Source organism: Vanessa cardui, chromosome 5 (genome assembly GCF_905220365.1).
Source record: "Vanessa cardui chromosome 5, ilVanCard2.1, whole genome shotgun sequence".
In the NCBI taxonomy this organism is placed as follows: Eukaryota; Metazoa; Arthropoda; class Insecta; order Lepidoptera; family Nymphalidae; genus Vanessa; species Vanessa cardui.
In genome coordinates this window covers 11,738,476-11,760,746 of record NC_061127.1, presented here as the reverse complement: position 1 = coordinate 11,760,746, position 22,271 = coordinate 11,738,476, and the positions used below count along the sequence as shown (strand labels likewise).

Genomic DNA, 22,271 nt, shown 5'->3' with positions numbered 1-22,271 from the left:
AAAATATTTGTAACAGAATAATCCTCAGATGGAGTTGTTTGACATTTAATTTTCTATTAGAAACCGTCATCTCAACAGTGAACTATCCGTCATCATAAAACCTTACCGTGCCTTATTCGGATCAACGTTGTATTCAAGCGTGAAGTGATAAAAATAACGCCCCATTTGCGTAATATAGAGTGAGTTTCTTTAATATATGTATGTACGAGTCATCTTTGTTTAATAGTTGTTGAATATTTTACTAGTTATTACCTACTCTAATATTCTTCATTACCAGAGGACCGGAATGGATGTAGTGCATTTTTTATACAGCGATTATGATGCTGCTAATGCATAAAATTCCAAATTTAAGGTAATATCACTCTTATTGCTAAAACAATAGGCACTATTTATGTTTCAACTTCATTTACAGACAAATGCAAAAGTCAATAACTCTTATAGCTATATACATAAGGTCCATTATTGCGTTGGTAATATACCTGTGGTCCGTAGTACATACACTCCAGCTTGTTCTACATACAAGCGATTAAGCTTTGGTAACATAATAAATTACTCTCGCTATTGTAATTAATAACGGGGCTATTAATATTTTTACTCATTAGGGCGAGCGTATGGAACCAAATGGGTTTTTAGGGCTGGATCAGACGTTGTTATTATTATAAAGGTATTATATGGTTTTTGAGAAATTTGATCAACTATAATAACGCTTCATACATACTCGATTTTATTAACCTTCAGTTACTTTAAGATGCAGCTGTTGAGATGATGATTTTGTCCTGAACGGTTTTTTCCACGGTGGCATATCTGAAGGGACTTTTCAACTATGCAAGATATACTGGAATGGCAAAGTGAAAACATTAAAAATTCCTTACATCATCAATGCGCCTGAATCGGAACAAATCAAAACAAACTTGGCGGAGCAGTATCATATAAGTTGGTGGCCTACCCATATGGATCTGCTCATGTCGTTTCCATTAATATTCTTCATAAAATATATTAATAAAATATTCTAATATCACTTCTTCTTGAAACCAAAAAGTAAATTTATAAACTCTAAGCTGACAGTTCTATCCTGCTCCAAAGCTGCCCAGATTTGAAAACAATATAAGATCTGGGGTTTGGACAAGTGTTCTAACCCCAGCAACACCTGAAAAATATATAAGAATTAAATCGAAACTAGTATTTAACGTTTTTGAAATTAAATCTTATACGTATTGCTGTATTTTGAGCATTCGTGTCGTACTGGATTCGTGTTCTTCATTTTTGTAACGCTGTTACCTTTAATATTTCTGCTTGGAATATTTTTTCCGTATGTTATATTTTCATTCAGAAAAGTATGAAACGTTTTTTTCTCTTCTCTCTTGATACAAGCAGATACAACCTCGTCTATATAGAATGATGCACCTGTAACTCAAACCACGGGTAAAAGAAGTAAAAATTTTATTACTTGTCCTTAAATTAACGCTTTCATATAATAACCAGTACCAAAAAGTTTCTTCATTTTCTACGTCGCAGTCAAACTACATCTTGTCTCTTCCTCTTTATTTTACGCTACGTCAAAAATACTTTACAATAAATAAGGCCCTGTTACAGTGCATTATACATAGATACTCTGACTCGTTTGTAAGCCAAATAATAAAATTTGTAACATTTTAAAGCGCTTCAATATCAAAGGCGACACGATGCTCTCCGCTTGACACGACCAGATACAATTTTATGGAAACATGACGTATAACAGGAATTTCATAACTCCAAAAAGTAACAATTTCACAACTAAAATTTATTAATAAATTTATCCTTATTTGAACCGAGATGGCCCAGTGGTAAGAATCGTGCATCTTAAACGATGATTGCAGGTTCAAACCCAGACAAGCACCGCTGAATATTCATATGCTTAATTTGTGTTTATCTCGTGATCGGCGGTGACGGAAAATATCGTGAGTAACTACATGTGTCTAATTTCATAGAAATTCTACCACATGTATTTTCCACCAACCCACATTGGAATAGCGTGGTGGAATGTGTTCCAAACCTTCTCCTCAAAGGGAGAGGAGGCCTTATCCCAGCAGTGCAAATTTTATAGGCTGTTGTTGTTATCCTTGTCAATGTAAGAATATTATTACAAACTTACTATGAACAGAGAGCAACACTGTACAGATAAATTAGTCATGCTTAATTAATGCCATGACGCTCGAGGCTTAAAAGATAGGGCGTGACCCTTTGAGCCCTCGGAAAAATCGGTACCCCTTCTGTAGACCGTACATCATACATATCGTCAGGGATCCGGTTATATTTAAAGGTGGTTCCTGCAATAAAACTCCATGTACTAAGGAAAGATACTTGGCTGTTAGGGGAGAGCAACTAAAACGTTAATTCGAAGAGCAATCATCATCACCTCATCTAATTTTGTTTACCAGATACTATGTTATTTCTCAACGTATTTCATGGAACACAACTCCAACATTTACAACTTACATTACAACATTTACAGCCAGAGTTAAAAAGAGGTAAGGATGTATATAGGAGTGATGAACATAGTATATTACCATAGTATAGACCAGTCACTACATGTGACGGAATAAGTTGCTTCGAAAAATTCGTCCACCATTTTTCGTGTATGGTATGACACTAAATGTCTCCAGTGCTTCCATTGCTTTAATACTTCCGGCTCAATTCAGGACTTTCATTTACTGATGAATAAAACTTTTTCTTTATGAAATAATAATAATAAATAAATAACTATTGGGCAATGTCACATACATTACTCTGATCCTAATGTAAGTAACTAAAGCGCTTGTGTTATGGAAAATCAGAAGTAATGACGGTACCTACTACAAGTGCCCAGACCTAAGACAACATAGAAAACTATTTTTTTTCGATACTCGACCACTCAGCCGGGACTAGAACCTGTATCCGGGTGTATACACTACTCAACCACGGAGGTCGACATGGAAACCAAGCAAGCAGGAGCCATACCCTAAGAAAAATAACTCATAGAGATCTGTATCAACTTTACATATTTATTATTATTATATTTTATATATAAACAACAATAATATTCATACAACTATTAATTAAAGTTATTCAAACAATAAAACAAAGAAAAAGGGGATCCTTAATTTAATAATTCGCTACATTTAGCAAAATAAAATGAAACATGTCCTATTTAAATTCAGAGATATAATTGGTAGATGGAAAGTGTGTACTCATCTTTTTTATTTTTTAATATAAGCTTATCAAATCTTTAAAAACAAAAGTAATGTAACATTACAAGTGTGCACTCATCCCTTACTTCGAGTACCAAGATAAGGGTCGACATCCCCGAGCCACAAAATTTATACCCGTAACGTTAAAGCACAGAAGAATATCTTTAAAATATGACTGTTTTGGCGAATCAGGTTCCGTACAATATTTAATGAAAGATAAATTACGATTTTTATTTTAATGGATGTTTGTTTGAATTTTTATTCGAAATTTTGACCTGGTAATCTATGGATTTTATATCATATGTATGTTAAAATAAAAGCTCAGTTAGAACGCATGCATCTTAACCGATAATATCGGGTTCAAACCCAGGCAAGCACATATATGTATATGTGCATAATTTGTGTTTATAATTAATCTCGTGCTTGGCGGTGAAGGAAAAGTACGTGAGGAAACCTGCATGTGTCTAATTACATAGAAATTTTGCCACATGTGCATTCCACTATATGAAATATGTTCCAAACCTTCTCCTCAAAGGGAGAGGAGGCCTTTAGCTCAGCAGTGGGAATTTACAGACTGCTGTTGTTGTTGTTGTAGCTTTCCACTAACCATTGGAACAGCGTGGTGGAATGAACATGTGGCAGCAAACCCTTACCTTAATGGGAGTGGAGGCCATAGCCCAGCAGTGGGAAATTTACAGGCTGATACTTTACTTTTTATATCATATTTTTATAACAAAGCAATAATATTTCACCCACTTAAAAGGGTGGGTGTAAGAACCGACGAAGGATTTGTTTGCTAAGCCCATCCATTAATCGACCATGTACCCCTCTCATTTGACGATTAGATATTTCCTAACAAGTCAAGGCGTATTTAAGATCGGTGAAAGTCTCTCGAAATTCTGCCACATTGAAGTGAAAATCCCGTCAAAATTGGTCAAGCCGTTCCAGAGATTAGCCGGAACAAGCAGACAGACAAAAATTGTAAAAAAATGTTATTTTGGTGTATATACCGTATGTACATATGCATTGAGTAAAACGGGGCTATTTTAATAGTATAGATTATATAAATTTTGCAAGAAATGATCATCAAAAATGTGGTATACCAAATTATGAAAAATATGCTGATATTGTATACTCCAAAATATTGTCTTCCGAATTTAAAATACATTTGGGTCGTTAAAGTTTCAAATTGATGTATATTTTTTTAATATTCGGGCAAGTCTTAATCAGCCATATAATAAATCCACCAGCTATTCCTGGTGACTATGATCTAATCAGCATAATTATACAATCGGTCCCCATAAGAATAATAATTATGAACTATCTCTGAGTTTGTCAGGTAGGGTTGGCAGCCTCCCAAATCCGTGCCGAGGATGGCCATTGCAGGCTTTAGTGGGTAGGAATCCCACATAACCATGGTTCCCCCAGGAGCCCGGCTACTTTTCTGAAGGTTTCCACTACGAGATAAATCGAGTTAGATTTTTACTTGATCAACAAAATTAAATACCAATCGTTAGTTAGTTGAATGAAATATAATTTTCTATTAAAACAGTTATAAGACTACCTATTAATATTACTTTATTCGCTGATCGATAAAATTCTTTTACCATTTTCTAGAAGCAGTTCAATTGATTTGTTTGCTTAGAAAATTAAATTTGAAGACAAAACCGCATCAATTCGATGACCGCTTAAACGACATCCATAAAGATTAGATATGAGTAATTTTGTTTGTCTGTCCAGGCTTTAACACTCAATTAAAACTTTAGTAGTGCGAGTCAGAGATCGTCAAACAAAAAGATATCAGTGTAATTTAGCTATGGGCACTCATTAAGCTGGCTCATTAAAACTCACTTAGGCGGGGAAACTTTAACAAAAGAAATTTATACCACCCGTAACTCGAGTGTATGAACTGTGAGAGTGCAATGTAGGTGAAGTGTGTTCAAATATGCATAAGCAGTTAATATTGCGATCTCAGTGAAAGCTCTGCTGAATGTAATGATTTATAAATACGATTTTAAAGTATACATATAAGTGTAGAATAAATATCAACTGTGATATGCATATTTCGGTATGATTTATAAATAAATAAATAATAAATATTGGACAAAGCCCATACATTACTTAGTTTCCAATATAAGTAGCTCAAGCACTTGTGTTATGGAAAATTAGAAGTAACGACGGTACCAGAGATACCCAGACCCAAGCCTACATAGAAAATTAAAAGTAATCGAACCCTCGGAGTGGCGTACCCATGAAAATCGGTGTACACACTACTCGACCACGGAGGTCGTGAAATTTTCATTCGCCACAGGCATGAGATGATACATTAAATTACGAACTAAAATATAATTGGCATGTGTTCAACTTTGTGTGTCCTCAAATTATATGAAGTAGCCTTAATTTTAAATTACGTAGTAGGCATGTCACACAGCTATACAGGATGTACCATTATCATCTTCTTTATTTCACTGGGCGTCATTGCTTACGCAGGTATTTTATGTTGCACGGAATATGAGTGCGTCATTAATTAAAATAAAAACAAGCTTAATAACAGCCTGTAAGACTCCTTTGAACTACGGCATCCTTTCGTTTTTGAAGAGAATTTTAGCAGCTTTCTTCACTACGCAGCGCATGCACCTATTGGATACTGCGATTTATGAAGGTTCTTCAAAAGACATTCTTGTAGGGCATTGTGCAAGCCCTTATGTCTAGGTACCACAAATGCATTAGCTCTTCTACCACCGGTCAGCATTACTTAGTATCGTTGTGTATCAATCAGAAGGGTTAACGATAGATATCATGGACATAATATCTAAGCTCCTAAGTTTGGAATGGTTAAAATTTTTGACAGTCCTAATACCTGGGGACGACTGTAACCACTTGAAATTCGGTGGCCCATTAGCATATTCAATATAAAAAAAAAGACTTTTACTTCACCACCGAGTCCAAGATGAATTATAAACACAAATAAAATAAATAAAAAATCGGTGGTGCTCGGCTGCTTGCTAAAACGTAACTATTCGTAAACGGATTACAGTGACTTCTAAGACGTATTTTATCTGAATCTGAATTCAAATTAGTGCTTTGAATACATTTTTCAGATATCTCCTTTTTGTTTTTCATAAAATCAAACCGCATTTTATAGCAGAAGAACCAAATCCGTTTAAAAGTAATTTGTCGTTCCTCAAACGGTTGATGCACTTCTCTCAATCAAATGTCCCTAGTTTCTGAGTTGCGTTCGAGTTTTAGGTCAATAAGATCTGGTAGATCTTTATTCAGTCGCAATTTGTAAAGTAAACAATACATTGAACATCAGGACATTTTTTTTGTATCTTTGCCATTATATATTTGAAGGCGTGCCTCTTATGCGAAATATCATTTCAAATTCATAAAACAACTGATGTTTATGTTTTTTTTAAATAAGTTATTTTGATGAACTTTATTTATACTTCGCCTTGACATTTAAGTTTTAAAAGGTAGGTACCACCCACTCATCAGTTATTCTACCGCCAAATAACAGTACTCAGTATTGTTGTGTTCCAATTTGAAGGGTGAGTGAGCCAGTGTAATACTCGTTCGCCAATCTAATCCATAAAAAAACACTTCTCTATTTCAAGAGAAGCTTTGTTCCGTATTCCACCTTGCTGCTACGTTGCGATTTATCCAATAATATTGCAATAAGCATACATGAACCGTCAAACTTCTGTTATTGTATCACTTTGATGTTTTGTTTATATGCCAAATATACTGCAACTTTCGCTGAATATACTTACTTGTGTTATCAGCGAGAGTTGTACTTAAGTGATTTCAAGTATGCTGACAATATTACTGAGGAGAAATTATTTAAAATAGCCTTTCTTTCTCTGACATTTTAGAGATTGGTCATCATCAGGTATGCCAAAACCAAATTTGTGTAACAAATTTTATAAACTATTAATGCCATCAAATTTGGTTCTGTGGTTTAGCTGTAAAAGAATCCAATTGATATATCTGCAAACTCTTGGATTAAATTATGGATGGATATTATGGATTATATTATGGTTATTTGTTTTATTTTTATATTGGAGGCTTACAAGGGAATTTATTTTCATACATGTGCGTAGCATTAAATTATAGCTCATGTATATTCACAACCAACCAACCCGCAGACTAATCAAATAAGCTCCAAGCCTTATCCTTATCAAAAGTGAAGGGCTTTCGGCCTATCAGTGAGCCATTTTCAGGCTGTTGCTAAGACCAGCAAAGGCAAGTGTTTGTTTTTTCCTTTACATTGCATTGTTACATAAACTTACTTTGGAAGCGAATATATTAGATTATATAAGCGATTATTAAATTATATAAGCGAATTGAATATAATAAGAGAATGTACGCATTTTGTCATAAATGACTGCAGATGACATGGTCTTTATCCATTTCGGTCAAAATCAAAAATCAAAATCAAAATAAACTTCATTAGAGTGGGCTACGTGACCGCTATCCTTATGGGAGACTTATACAGCAAACTAAGCAGGATAAATTATAGAACACGAGTATGTGCGGATTTGACACGGCAAATCTTGTCGAGAAAAAGTTTACGTGCTCTCCGAGGCACTCAAACTCCCTAGTACATTCGTACTCACTCCTTACTTTCAGAACATGGGCTATTGCTGTTTTTGCAATTATAGAAAAAAGCAATCGACTTTCTTCTTTAAGGGTTAAATATCTTGACGAAATTAAGCAGAGACGTTATTAATGGTAATAATTTATATTCAATTATCTACTATTAATTCGTACGTTTTGTCGCACTCCACACACAGAACGCAGTGGTTTTGTTAGTGCCAGATATGGGTCTGCTGGCGAATATTTGATATTTTTATCTACCACTAAACACCTCGTCTTACGAAGATAATTTGGTTGATCCATTGCATGATTTTTGGTGTCTGGTTTTTTACCTTGCACGATAAAAATCTAAGTCACTATCGCGCCCAAAGCTGTTTCGAAAGAACGACTTTGTTTAAAACTGGAATCAGTTAATTTTATAAATAAACTAAAGGAAAAGTCAAAATATACCGATGATTTCAGTTAACGAAACTCAATAGCATTATCAAGAATGTGTAATTAAACAATGAGGTTGGACATTACCTTCGTAATGAAGCCATTACATAATTGTGTGAACAGAATTAATTTCCGGTTGTAATATTCGGATGAAACGCGTTTTAATTTCAGCGAATCGTGTGAGCGTCCGGTAGCAGAGGATTAATGTAATGAGTGTATGTTTATTTACACACCGTAATAAATTGGTCATCGGATATCGAGAATTGAATTAGCAAAGCGACAGTTCATTGTTTTAACAAAACATAATAAAGGAATGGTTGTTTGTTAAAGGTATTTCAAATGGAGAGAATTGGAATTTATTGATAACATAATAAATAAAATTTTAACAAAAAGAAAAACCGACTTCAAACAAAACACTATTTTAAAACAAATAAAAATGCACTAAAAAGTAATAAAAATAATTACATATTTAACATATTTTTGAGAGTCCTCCTAGGTAAAATGAAATGAAAAATATTAGACTACTTAAAAGTCGATTTACGATTATATAACGTAGTTATAGTTATTGATATATTTGGAGCCGGTGTCAGCCACGGATACCCGCTTCAACAATCAAAAGAAAGAAGCGATACGAGCCTCTTGATTGACACAGTATAATATCGTATAAAAGGTAATTTGTAAGAAACATATTTCTTAAAGTATTCTCGTATTGTTTTTTGATAGATATAGTATAGGTTGGCTGACACCGACTCCAAATATAGCAATAATTATAACTACGTTATATAATCGTAAATCGACTTTTAAGTAGTCTAATATTTTTCATTTCATTTTATCTAGGAGGACTCTCAAAAATATGTTAAATATGCAATTATTATTATTACTTTTTAGTGCATTTTTATTTGTTTTAAAATAGTGTTTTGTTTGAAGTCGGTTTTTCTTTTTGTTAAAATTTTATTTATTTTTTGATTTTAAGTGAAGCTGATGTAGACTAACATTTTATTCTTAATATGGATAGATTAAGCGTGCCGTTTATATGAATCAGAAACTACTTCGGTGACAATTTCAAAAGAAACTTTCGAATAAAGCAAAAATAGATTTTCGAAAATGCGGCTTTAATACGTCATGCGGCTTAAACTACAAGGTACCACCCTCGAATGAGCTGTAATCGACCTCAGTAAAAAAACTTTGCAAAAGAGCTATTCGTATGCTATGTCGTACTGTATCATATGACATCACATCATATACACAAAATTTGATTAAAGACAGTAAGAAATTCTGTCCCAAATCGCAACCTAACTGTAAGCCGTTTAGGAGTTCCGTCAATACATGGTTTAAAACAAAGTCGCTTTCTCTGTCCCTATATCTTTAAAACTACGCAACGGATTTTGATGCGGTTTTTTTTAATAGATAGTGTGATTCAAGGGGAAGGTTTGTGTATATAATAAATGAACAATATAGTAAAGAAGCACTGACAATTTTAGAAGTTTGCAATGTGATGTCGTAAATAAACAAATTCTTTAGTATATTTAGTATCAGTATTGCACCCGTGAGAAGTCGGGGCGGATCGCTAGTTAATTATAATATTCGATTATGACAATTACATGAACATAACCACGTTCCGGAAGGTGATTTAAATATCCAAGTAACCCATAAATAAAAGATTCGACCGAGTATTGCTAACGTGCTCCTCAGAATTGTTCCGTTCCCTCCCGTTCCCTTAATTTGTCATGAATCCTATACTCAGAACCTTACCAAACTTTTACCAAACTACCCTTAAAGTATGTCCTTTATAATGTTAAAAGATTCATCAAAATTGTGCCAACCAATTTTGAGTTATTCACCTATTTATCGCGCACATACATAATGCAAATTTAAGACTTACGTCGTTTTCATACGGATACCATCATCGGAAAAAAAAAAAAAAAATGGGACCCCACGGAAAGCACTACCTTTCAAAAAAAAATAATATCAAAATCGGTCCACCCAGTAAAAAGTTATGAGGTAACAAAAATAAAAAAAAAAAAAAAAATACAGACGAATTGATAACCTCATCATTTTTGAAGTCGGTTGAAAAGGGGGTTAAATCAATCGGTGAATTGCTAGTCATACTAAATTAAACAATACTTATTTATTTACGAAAAATAATGCAAGAGTTAAAATTATATTGTCAACCTAAAAAATACTGACAAAAAATTATAGTTGTTTTCCAATATTTAAATGTACGAAGTAAGTAGAATTAAAAGTAAAGAAATATCAATAAACAATTTTCTGTGAAATAAAAATACAAAAATTTAATCTGTTGAAGTGTTTTTATACGTTCCTTAGCTATTTGTCTGTCTGTCTTTTTTTTGTTTCTTGTCCAATTATTATTTTTGGTTTCGCTGGAAAATCGTACGTGAAACTCGCCGGGCCCAAGACGCTGAGTTTGCTCTGGTACTTTAGAATACTTACGCCTTTTCAGTGCGTGCAACGGGATCGCTAAGCATGCTACCATTACAACCTGTCGGTTAGTCCATAGTATCTTACAATTTCCATGGGATTTCCCCGGAATAAATGGACCAACCTACGTTAAGAGGTGATCATTGCCATAGACACCAGGTCACCACAGATATTGACCGTAAGAAATATTAACCATTAGTTTCAAAACCGATGAATTATGTCGATGATGTTCGGCCATGGAATATGAGACGAGCGGATGGTATCAAAGCCGGCAGATAAAAAATTAACTGACTTTCTTCTTAGTTTTAAAAATAAATTGTACCCGTGCAAAACCGGGACATACAGCTAGTATAAAAATAAAACACGTCAAATTAAATCAAAGTATGTATTGCATTAAAAGCGTACATAATTCACGCCTAAAAGAAATAAACATCTGAATTTATTAAGAAATTCCAGCCATTACGGAAAAAGTTTCATAATGATATCCATTACAAAACGTATTATTTACCGTCTGTTTAAACTACGGAACATCGGATATTTTAATAGCAAATTCTGAAACAAATAGTATGTTGGAATATTGAATTAACCCAAACTTTTAATTACCGTTATTTTTAATTACGGCTTGAACATTCTTGATCTTAAAGTTAGTGCAACAGTTACGTCAGCCTTTTCCTAATTAGTCTCAATGTCTATAGGCAGAACTTTTTATTAGTATTTAGATACCAGTACATTTTTAAACTAAATAACTACTAGTCTTACTTTGAAATGTATGTATATCAGACCTGGCAAACATTGTTCTATCATTTAAATTACGAATAGAAAAATAAAATTTATCGTAAGTGTTTAGGGATGAGATATATGACAGAAAGAAGAATGACGGCTGAAGATGACTACGGATAAAAACAAAAAACAATCATTAATTTTCTGAAACCAGAGTACTTAATTAACGTTATGGACTTATCCACAGTTTGATGTCTGAAATGTTAAATGTAAAAAAAGTATTTTATGAAATGTTTATGCATTCCATATTGTTTCTCAACGATGTCTTTCCTTCCAGAAAATAAGCGAATTTGGGAGTGTCATATAAACGGTGTGTGTGTGTGTGTGTTTGCGTGTATGCGTGCGTGCGTGCGTGTATGTGTGTGTAATTAACTCCAGATTATTATTATTTCTTTTTGTCAACGAGACCATTGAATCTACCCATCTGCTTTCCGATTGGTGATTGATCAGCATTTATAGGAATAATCGATTGATACTTCACAATTCGTGCATTTATGATGCTCATAAAGAGCATTGTAAATATTTCAAATATTGTACAAATATTTCATATCTGATATTTCATTTTTTTAATTCTCTTTTTCCTTTCAAATACGTTAAATTCTTACTTATGAACGGAAGTTGGGAGTGCATAACGCTCACTGACTAGCAATCGTCAGACACGCGATAAATGTCTAAGTTTTGTGTGAGTAAGGGCGGTCCCTTACCGGATGCTTCCGCCTGTTTTGTCAGCTCAGATTCGAGAGTTACATAAGTGTGTGCAAATAACTGAACACTATAGTGTGCAATCTCGCAAATATATTTTCTATTCAAATAAGTTGCCACGCCAAAATCAGTAATTGTCATTTATTACATAGTACAAAACAAAGTTTTTAAAGTACGTATGCTTAGAGATTTGATATGACTCAACGGATTTCGATGTGATTTTCTAAAAAGATAGACTGATTCGAGAGGAAGGTTTTTGTATATAATACATGGACAATATAGTAAAGAAACACTGATAATTTTAAAAGTTTCTAATGTGATGTATAAAATTATTCAGTATATTTAGTATCAGTCGTCGCTAGTATATAATAAATTTGAACTTAGTCAAATTAATTTCATTATGTACAATATGATCTCTTGGGTGGATATAGTAAGACTAACTAACTCAACTATAGGCGAAAAATTATATCAAAATATACTTTATTTAAGTATGTAATTATAAACAATTTGAAACATCATTATACAAAAACATATTAAAAGCATAACTACCACCGGAATAAAGACTATACCGAAAAGAACCGGCAAGAGACGCAGTAGTTACTCTTTTCTAACAATTAAAATAACATCGTTATATACAATATATCCTGCCTGAATATCAACAATTATTAAGTCCACACTTTTGCTGATTAAGATGCTTTATTTATCAATGTTATTTTTATAAATAATTTGAATTTACGAATCAGAAAGTTTAAAGATATGCGGTATTTTATTTCACGAATACCGAGAAGGATTTACTGACTTTGCGGAAATATATCGTTATAAGCTTACAATGTACAATAAACGTAAGTTTATTCTATAAATGTGATCAAATTTTCTGTAAACATGTATAACTTTTATGTCAAAATATTGTTATGAAACTGTGTGAATTCGTACTTTTTAAAAACATTCCGTAATGGGTCTCTAGTTCCATGATTAGAAATTTTCTGAAAAAATCTCTTTTATAAAATAAAAACGGATCCAAGTTCTTAATATTTAATTTTAGTTACATTGCAGTTCAAAAAATATTGGACAACGTTAGGTAGTAGCTAAGGCTAGGATAGTAGGAAAAGGCTGACGTACTATGTTATGAACCAAAACAACATAGAAAACTACTGAATTTTCTCCATCGACTCAGCCGGGAATCGAACCCGGGACCTCGGAGTGGAGAACTAATGAAAACCGTTGTACACACTACCCGACCTCCGTGAGGTCGTCATATCAATGCTCGTCAATTAGTGAGATAGTACTGTTACGTAAAGCTCAAAATCACCTCTTACATTGTAACGATAACCAAAATCGAACCATTTAATAATACAGTAGAGGCGAGTGCTGTCAGATATCCCGATGTTGAGAGATTATCCCTCGAGATAAATGAAATACGGTTCAAAATACATTTGGATGTAGATGATGTCCCAATGATGAAAATATTGAATAGCTCAAATCAAGCTCGAGAAATGAAGATTCGGTATGTTTACAAAAATATTATGTTTATAATCTTTGATAGAATCAATTTGCTGCATCTATTTATCTTGGTTGCGGCACCGGTTGGTAAAACTTAGCCACGAAAAGGAGAACCCCCGTCCTCGATCGAGAGGACTCAGTGAAATGACTGTCATAAGAATGTTTTCTGTGAGACCGCAATCGAATTAGTACTTTGTTACAGTGGAAATAATTACAATAATTGCATGGCGAAAAATAAAGGTTTGTCTATAAAACGATATTTCCGATTCATTAATATTAATATTGTATAATCATATATTTTATCACCTTGGCAAGATCTTCGTTTAACATAAATAATATTTTAAACTGATCTTATTAATTAATTTAAATACAATATTCTAATACAATTATAATAATAACAAAGACTTCAATTATATTCCTTAAATTTTAAGAGGACCAAATGATGGGCCAAATTATAACTAAAACCGCGGTTTACCCCTGTAATTTTTATGTAAATTTACCTATAGCACACAAATTGTCACGAAACCTCAAAGTATAACCCCTCGAGAGTTGAATTAAAAAAACCTTTCCTTAGCCGGGATTCAAAGTTTTATAACAAATTTGATCTTAATCGTGTCGCCGCTTTGAAGACACAGATATTTTGGTATTTTTTATATTAGTATAGAATAATCAAAATTTGGTACTGTCCCATTATTTTAGCAATGCTAGGTAATGTACTAAGGTACTTTATTTATTGGTGGTAGGGCTTTGTGCAAGCACCGCGAAATATCAGTACTCAGTAGATATTGTTGTGTTCCGGTTTGAAGGCTGAGTGAGCCAGTGTAACTACAAGTAACATAATATCTTAGTTCCCAAGGTTGTTGGCACATTGACGATGTAAGGAATAGTTAATACTTCTTACAGCTTCATTGTCTACGGGTGATAGTGACCACTTAACATCAGGTGGCCTACATGCTCGTCCGCTAACCTAAACCAACTAAATACTAAATTAAAATACTGTTGATTTTTCTTACCTTAAATAAACGACGATTTCTACCTTTCAAACAATTCTTAACTTTAATTAGATGACCTTCGCGGTCGAATAGGATGTACTGGTTTTCATGGATACACCACTCCGAGGTCCCGGGTTCGATTCCCGGCCGTGTTGATGTAGAAAAAGTTCATTAGTTTTCTATGTTGTCTTGGGTCTAGGTGTTTGTAGTACAGTTGCTACTTCTTATTTTCCATAACACACTTTAGCTACTTACATTGGGGTCAGAGTAATGGATGTGATGTTGTCCAATATTTATTATTTTTTTAATATATTACATATTTTACAGATAAAAATTATTAAGTTAAAAGGAACGAACTTTTACGTTTCTTGTGAACAAGATTTACTAAAACGGATTTGAACATACAGACACTAAGAAAACGTTATTCAATCGTTTCTTACTCGAGATTCAAATAAAAAATTGTAACTTTGTAATTTCGATAAGTAGTGTAAGTAATCAAAAGATGTATATTGGAAAAATAGGGCAAATTGTACGATGTTACCGCGGGGTGATACAGACTCGGCGAAAGCGATGTTCGCTTGGCGCGGTCGTATTTGATTTACAGTGCTTGTACGTGCTATAAAATTTACAAGGATTTATTTTGACAAAAACCGATCTCTTATTTTTTGCACTTTTATCTGTACGTTTTTTTTTTTCAATATATGGTATGACATTTGAATTAAATCAAGCTAACCTAGATGACCACCGAATCAATAATAATTTATACCAATATACTAACAAATCTAAATATATTCAATGTTTCAATGAAATTTCCTGTTAATTCAAACAGTATATTTATAGTATATCAATACTTGTGAAATATAATTATAGTTCCAAATGAAACGCTTATTAAAATATATCATAAAAAGTTTAATTATAATTATTAGAGGTGTACAGACAAGGGTATAGTTTTAATAAAGTTATATTTATAACAATGTTAGCTGCGAGCGCTGCGCACTTAGGCGGGCGGAATTCCGAAAGCTTACTGGATTCATCCTAGCGTCAGTCGTCCGCGCGCCGTCGTCGTTGCATGCTGCCTTGAACGCTCGTTGAAACCGGAAAACTTACGTTCGTAATAGTGCAAGTGATAAGTGAAAAGATTTTTATTCAAAATAATTCTGTTATTATCTGTGTTTATTGGTGGATTGAAATGAATTTGGTTTAAAAACAAAACTGTTGTTTATTTTTTTTTGAAATTTGTGTTCAGGATTGGAATTGATTTTTCTTAAGTAAGTACTCTTCACGTTTTAAACCGTGTGCTAAATTACAAATAACGGTTAATTTATTTATAATTAACTTCATAACTTTTTGAGTGAACATTGATTTATTTTTTGCATTTGATAGTGATAAATAATTCAAGTAAAATCGATTAAATAATCCAGCGCATATCTAGATGTTATTTTAAATATTAAACGGGATTTAATTAAAATAAAGTGAAAAAATAAAACAAAAATCACTAAAATTAATTAATGAGATTGTCATGAAAAAAAAAAACAAATTAAAATGTTCGATAAAATCGAACATTCGAAATCAGGGGATCTGAATACATCAATTAAACAAATCAATAGGTGTGTTTGTTTTAATATACTATATGTATATAGCTAACTAGGATCGCTATCGTTGTATATATCAATCCTCTTGATATCGGTTATATGGTAATACGGGTTATTTACATAATTCGGCGTGCTTGTCAGTCGCGAAGATGATTAATCATCCCTCAGTTTCTCTTCCTCGTCCTACGTTTATTTATTATGTATATAATGTATATATTATGTATATAATTTACATAATACACAAGTAATCGATGCGCTTAGTTTATCTAAACATAAAGTTTATTTTAATTAATTAATTTAAAATTAAATTTATTTTGGAATAATTTTAATTTTAAATCATATTCATAAAGCGTTTTATTTATATTATTGATATTTATTATTAATTATATTTAGAAGCGGCTCCGTGCGTTTCACCCACGCTTAACGTAACTGCTACGCCCCCATGGATGTATGCAATAATCGTTTCGCATCAAACGGATTGTCTATTTTATTTTAATTCAATTATTACAACGAGATATTAAAAATAAACAAACGAAAATAAGTTTTATTTGCAAATAACACGTAACTCATTTATATTAATACTATAAATAAGAGATGAGCAGTGTCTGTCTGTCCGATTCTTTTTAAAGAACAAACCACTGAAGAAAATTTGATGAAGTTTTGATATTAGGTAACCTGTATATAATCCAAAAATGTAGGCTACTTTTTTATGCCTTAAACCTAACGACTACCCTCTAAGTTAACAATAAATAATAATAAATATATTTATATAATAGTAACAGTCTGTAAATTTCCCACTGCTCGGCTCAGGCCTCCTCTGTCTTTGAGATTAGCATATTCCACCACGCTGCTCTAAAGCGGTTTGATGGGGTCACATGTGATAGAATTTCCAGATGAATAATAAACGCATATAAGCATATGAAAATTCGGTGGTGCATGCCCGGGTTTGAAGCCGAAATCATCGGTTAAGATGTATTCACTCTAGCCAATGGGCCATCTCGGTTCAACAACAAATGTGTTCTAAGAATAACTATGTAGGTTTAGTTCACGTGGGCGTTAGAATACATTATATTGTGCCACTTAAGACAGAATTACTTCAGAAAATTCGTCAATATTCATAACACCTATGCTGATTTCGTGTTACGTTTAAAACTCGTAGTGTGAGTTCTATTTGCTTCGCTCTCGTTTCAGAGATTCATTGTTAGTTTTCAGCTAGATATAAAATAATAATATAATTGTTATTCAACTTTGTTTTATACAAAAAAATGTATTTAATTCCTTTCTTTAAACGTGTAAGAAAGACAGAGTCAAGATGACCCAGTGGTTAGAACGCGTGCATCTTAACCGATGATTGCGGGTTCAAACCCAGGCAAGCACCGCTGATTCATGTGCTTAATTTGTCTTTATAATTTATCTCGTGCTCAGCGGTGAAGGAAAACATCTTGAGGAAACCTGCATGTTACAAATTTCATAGAAATTCTGCCACATGTGTATTCCACCAACCCGCATTGGGACAGCGTGGTGCAATATGTTCCAAAACCTTCTCCTCAAAGGGAGAGGAGGCCTTTAGCCCAGCAGTGGGAATTTACAGGCTGTTGTTGTTGTTGTTGTAAGAAAGACAGATAGAGTTACTTCGCTGTAATAATCAAAGTGTTTGTTTGTAATATTAAAATAACCGCTTTGTATGTATACACGGTACATATATCAAAATTAATAGTCTGCTGTTCTGTTTGTACCGGATAATATATGGAACGGCTGGACCGATTATGATGGAACTTTCACTGGTTGATAGCTTATATAATACGGAGTAACTTAGGCTACAATAATTACTTTTTTGTTAAAATCAAACTCGCACGAAGTTGCCAATAATTATTATATTATTGACTTCAAAACAATGACTTTGTTTACATATAATAATGATAAGTTTAATGTATTTAGTTTTCAGTGTTGTATTTAAATTAAGTTACCAACTTTCTCTTGCGGTCACCCTCGTTTATCGCCCCTACTCCCTTACGGGTGATAGCGGGATCGTTATGATATTTTATGATGTCTAAATGAATATAATATCTTAGATACTTCAAATATGTCTAACAAATCTAAATCAAAGCCTAAATATACATATACTAAGATATTCATTTGAATCGTCATTTAACAAACTATATTAAGTGAAGCTACCACCGGTTCGGAATATAAATTCTACGGTGAATAATCGGCAATAAACGCAGTAGTTACTCTTTTTCAATCATTAGATATTGGGTCGGAACTTTGTGTAAGCCCGTGTGTATTGGTATCACCCAGTCATCAAATATTCTTCTGCCACTGTCAAAGTGCAATATTTAGTATTGCTGTGTTACGGTTTAGAAAGCAATTGAGTCAGATTAGCAATAAGAACGAGGGTAACATCTTTGTTCCCAATAATGATGACACAATATGGGAACAAAGATGTTACATGCCAGTTCACCTGCCTATTTCATACAAAAATACATTTTAAATAGAAATATTTAAATCTATCTGGTAATTCTTGTAACGTGAAATCAAAAGCTATAATTATAATCTAGACAAATTCCAGGCTATATTTTCATTTATATTTCTTAATTATAGGCGTTCTAACAGAACCATCTGATATACACGAACGTATCTGTGACATTACATAAGAAGAAATAATAGATAGATAGAATAGATTAAATTTAACTCGCAGCTCAAGACCGTCTCATTATCACTGTTTAGATTACATTTATATCAAATTATTATTTGAAGTAAATTGCTTTGTAATTTAATAATACCATTTTGAGGAAATGAAATTCGTCTTAAATATAATAACTAGGAACTGGCGTTTGTTAGCTTCACGTTTAAGTGATTAAGATTTAAGCTAGTGTCTGTGTGGAAGAGAGGGTTGCGTTTCTTAATTGAATGTTTTTTGTCAGCCTTTTGCCTCTGTGGTAAGGAAACCACACCTATCAATACAGATACAAAATCATTTAAAATTACTGTCATTATAGCATTAAATGGTATATTGTTGCGTTTATAAAAAAAAATTAGCCACTGAGCCGTCGAATAATTGTATCGAGCCGATTAAAAACATGGCATTAAACCATGGTTTAATGCCATGCCATGCCATGCATAACATTCATTACGGCGAGACGTCATTTTTAGAAGAAAAAAGATTGCGCTTGAAAATTCGAACGTAAAACAATACTCAAAATAATTATACAAAAAATATTATATCTCATAATTAAATGCATTATTCAAAAGCGAGATATTCTTCTCATTTCTCCAAAATGAATCATTGGCGCGATCAGTATCATGATCAGTATCATGATAGTGTTTTTTTATTTTTATTTAAGTGCAATTATTCGATTATGTTTAAAAATACCTTGGTATTGTATAAATATTCATTGCTTAATTTGAATGACAAGATATTATGTTCATAATACTAAATATTACTAGTAGCCGGTAGAATATCTGATGAAGTCGTGGTTTCTATTCAGAGGACTTGCGCAAAGTACTCGAGCATACATTACGTCAGCTTTCCTCGTGCATATTTTTATTAATTTTTAGTATTCTTAATATTATTTCATCAATAAGTTTTTTTTAAATGAAAAAAATGTATTGAATAGTTGAATATCTGCCGAGTACCTACCTAGATGCATTACAGATGGATATTAAAAGTCCTACGTCTAAGTATATGCCTCGTTCTTAATTACCACTTTTTATGGTTTAGGTTGGCGGAAGAGCACGGCCACCTGATGATAAGTGGTCACCATCAGCCATAGACAATGATGCTGTAAGAAATATTAACTATTCCTTACATCGTCAATGTGCCACCAACCTTGGGAACTAAGATCCCTTGTGCCTGTAGTTACACTGGCTCACTCACCCTTCAAACCGGAACACAACAATACTGAGTACTGTTATTTGGCGGTAGAATTACTGATGAGTGGGTGACACCTTCCCAGACGGGCTTGCACAAAGCCCTACCACCTAGTAAATAAGTAAATAACTTATAACACTTTTATCAATCTCTTAAGATTAATTAAAAATTAACAGTCCTTAAAATTAACAAGTAATGAGATACTTAAATAACAACCATCACGCACAAGGAAAAAGTATGTATGAATGGATGAGTGGACGAATCACTAAGAATAATTAAATATATTTAATTTTAATATTTATTGATAGCATTGATTTTATAGTCAAATGGTTTATTAGTTATTCTGACTCAAAAATTTAATCTAATATTTAACTTTAAATTTAACAAAGTAAGTTTTCTTTAACAAAATCGAAAGTTTTTTTTGAAATTATAACACAGTTTTCTAAGATATCGAGAAAATTTAAAAACTTAATATTTCGTGAAATTTTACAACTCGGATTTTATAAATGGCGCCCTCGATACATAAATTCCTAAACATTATCATTAAGGAGCGGATAAGAAAGTTAAAATCGTAATAAACAGAACAAAATATTTGAGATAACTACTCAGAATTGCAAAGATATCATCCAAAATGCGAGCCATACTAAAGTCGAGCAATACCTATTAAGAGTATTTTGTAACACAACAATAATTCAGTGATCTGTTTAATTTACTCTTGAATTTAGCTGAAACATTCTAGATGTTCAATTGTTTGTTTATTTAAAGACTCGAGAAACCTAAATATTAGTTCTCGATGACAATGTAGTGATACATATTTGTTTTACCAATTTACTTTAATTTTTAAGAAGTGTTCATCATCTTAGTGCAATATAGTCTTGGATCTAGCTATGTAAGAAAATGATATTGAGTTATAATGTTGTCTTAGATTTTCGCGATTAATACACATTGAAATAAAACTAGTTTTAACGGATTTCAATCGCGTATATCAATTATTTTTATCATCCCAGACTCAGTCTACCCGTGACCACGAACGCTGTCGTGCTCGAAACGTCGGGATGTATATACGCTATTTAAATCCGTTAAAACTAGTTTTATTTCAATGGTATTGAGTTGTCAATGTCATAAAAAGCTTTATAATGCCAAAATTCGTTATATAAGTAACTTCAGCCACAGATTAAATAATACTTAGAATTTGAATAAGACCAGCCATTAGATAATTAATGGGAATAAATTTAAAAAACCGAGCTCACAAAAAATTGCGAACAATATTATAAATGAAATCGACGTCATTAAAAACCTATAATAACTGGAAACGTCGCATAAATTACCGATAGATAAGGGGAGGGTACTAAATTAGGGCATAATTAAGGCGGTCAACCCAAAAATTAAATCGCTGAAAGGGTAATTCGGAATACTAGTTTGCTCTACCAATTACGTATTCAATTAGAAAATAGCCGTTTCGTGCTTTGATTATAAACGAGTCAGGCAAACGTAATTCAGAATGATATAAAAATGCCAAACTGGCCCAGTGGTGAGAATACCTGAAACGAGATTACACGTTCAAACCCATACTGCACCAATACTTAGAGCTATGTTTTACATATAGATGAAACAAAGGTTACAAGAATGCATAGGCAGTAAAAGATCTATCTCTTAAGCAACCTTTGGGCAAAGGCTTGCTTGTGAAACAAAATGTCGTAAAAGGCACAAGAATTTTATGTATGTGTTGAATTTCAAAATGCCACAAGTATATTATTTTATCCTCATGCATATTATTTATATTGTAAAATCAAAACGGTTAAAAATATCAGTGTCTTTATTAAATAATGATTCTTAATATTTCAAGTTATAATAATGATTTTAATTTTACTTTATTTTTGGAATTTAACATCAATTTTGCAATACACTTTTTAACAAAATCAAAACTCAAAATCAAAATAGACTTTATTCAAGTGGGCTTTTACAAGCACTTTTGAATCGTCATTTAATAATTAAGTGAAGCTATCACCAGTTCGAAAAGTTGATTCTACCGAGAAGAACCGACAAGAAACTCAGTAGTTACTTTTTTTCTACATTTAAAAAAATACAGTCACGTTAGTTAATACAATTATTTAAATTTATATATCCTGCCTGGAAGTCAACAAGCATTAATTCC

The 22,271-nt window shown here is 32.7% G+C and overlaps 1 protein-coding gene across 1 annotated transcript in view; it reads left to right on the top strand.

Moving 5' to 3' along the window:
* The first annotated feature begins 15,712 nt into the window (after positions 1-15,712).
* The window catches only part of LOC124530009, a 95,841-nt gene continuing 89,282 nt past the window's right edge, over positions 15,713-22,271 (top strand). The window contains exon 1 of the mRNA XM_047103982.1: positions 15,713-15,921. The gene's annotated coding sequence lies outside the window, so the exon portion shown is untranslated. The remainder of the gene's footprint in view (positions 15,922-22,271) is intronic.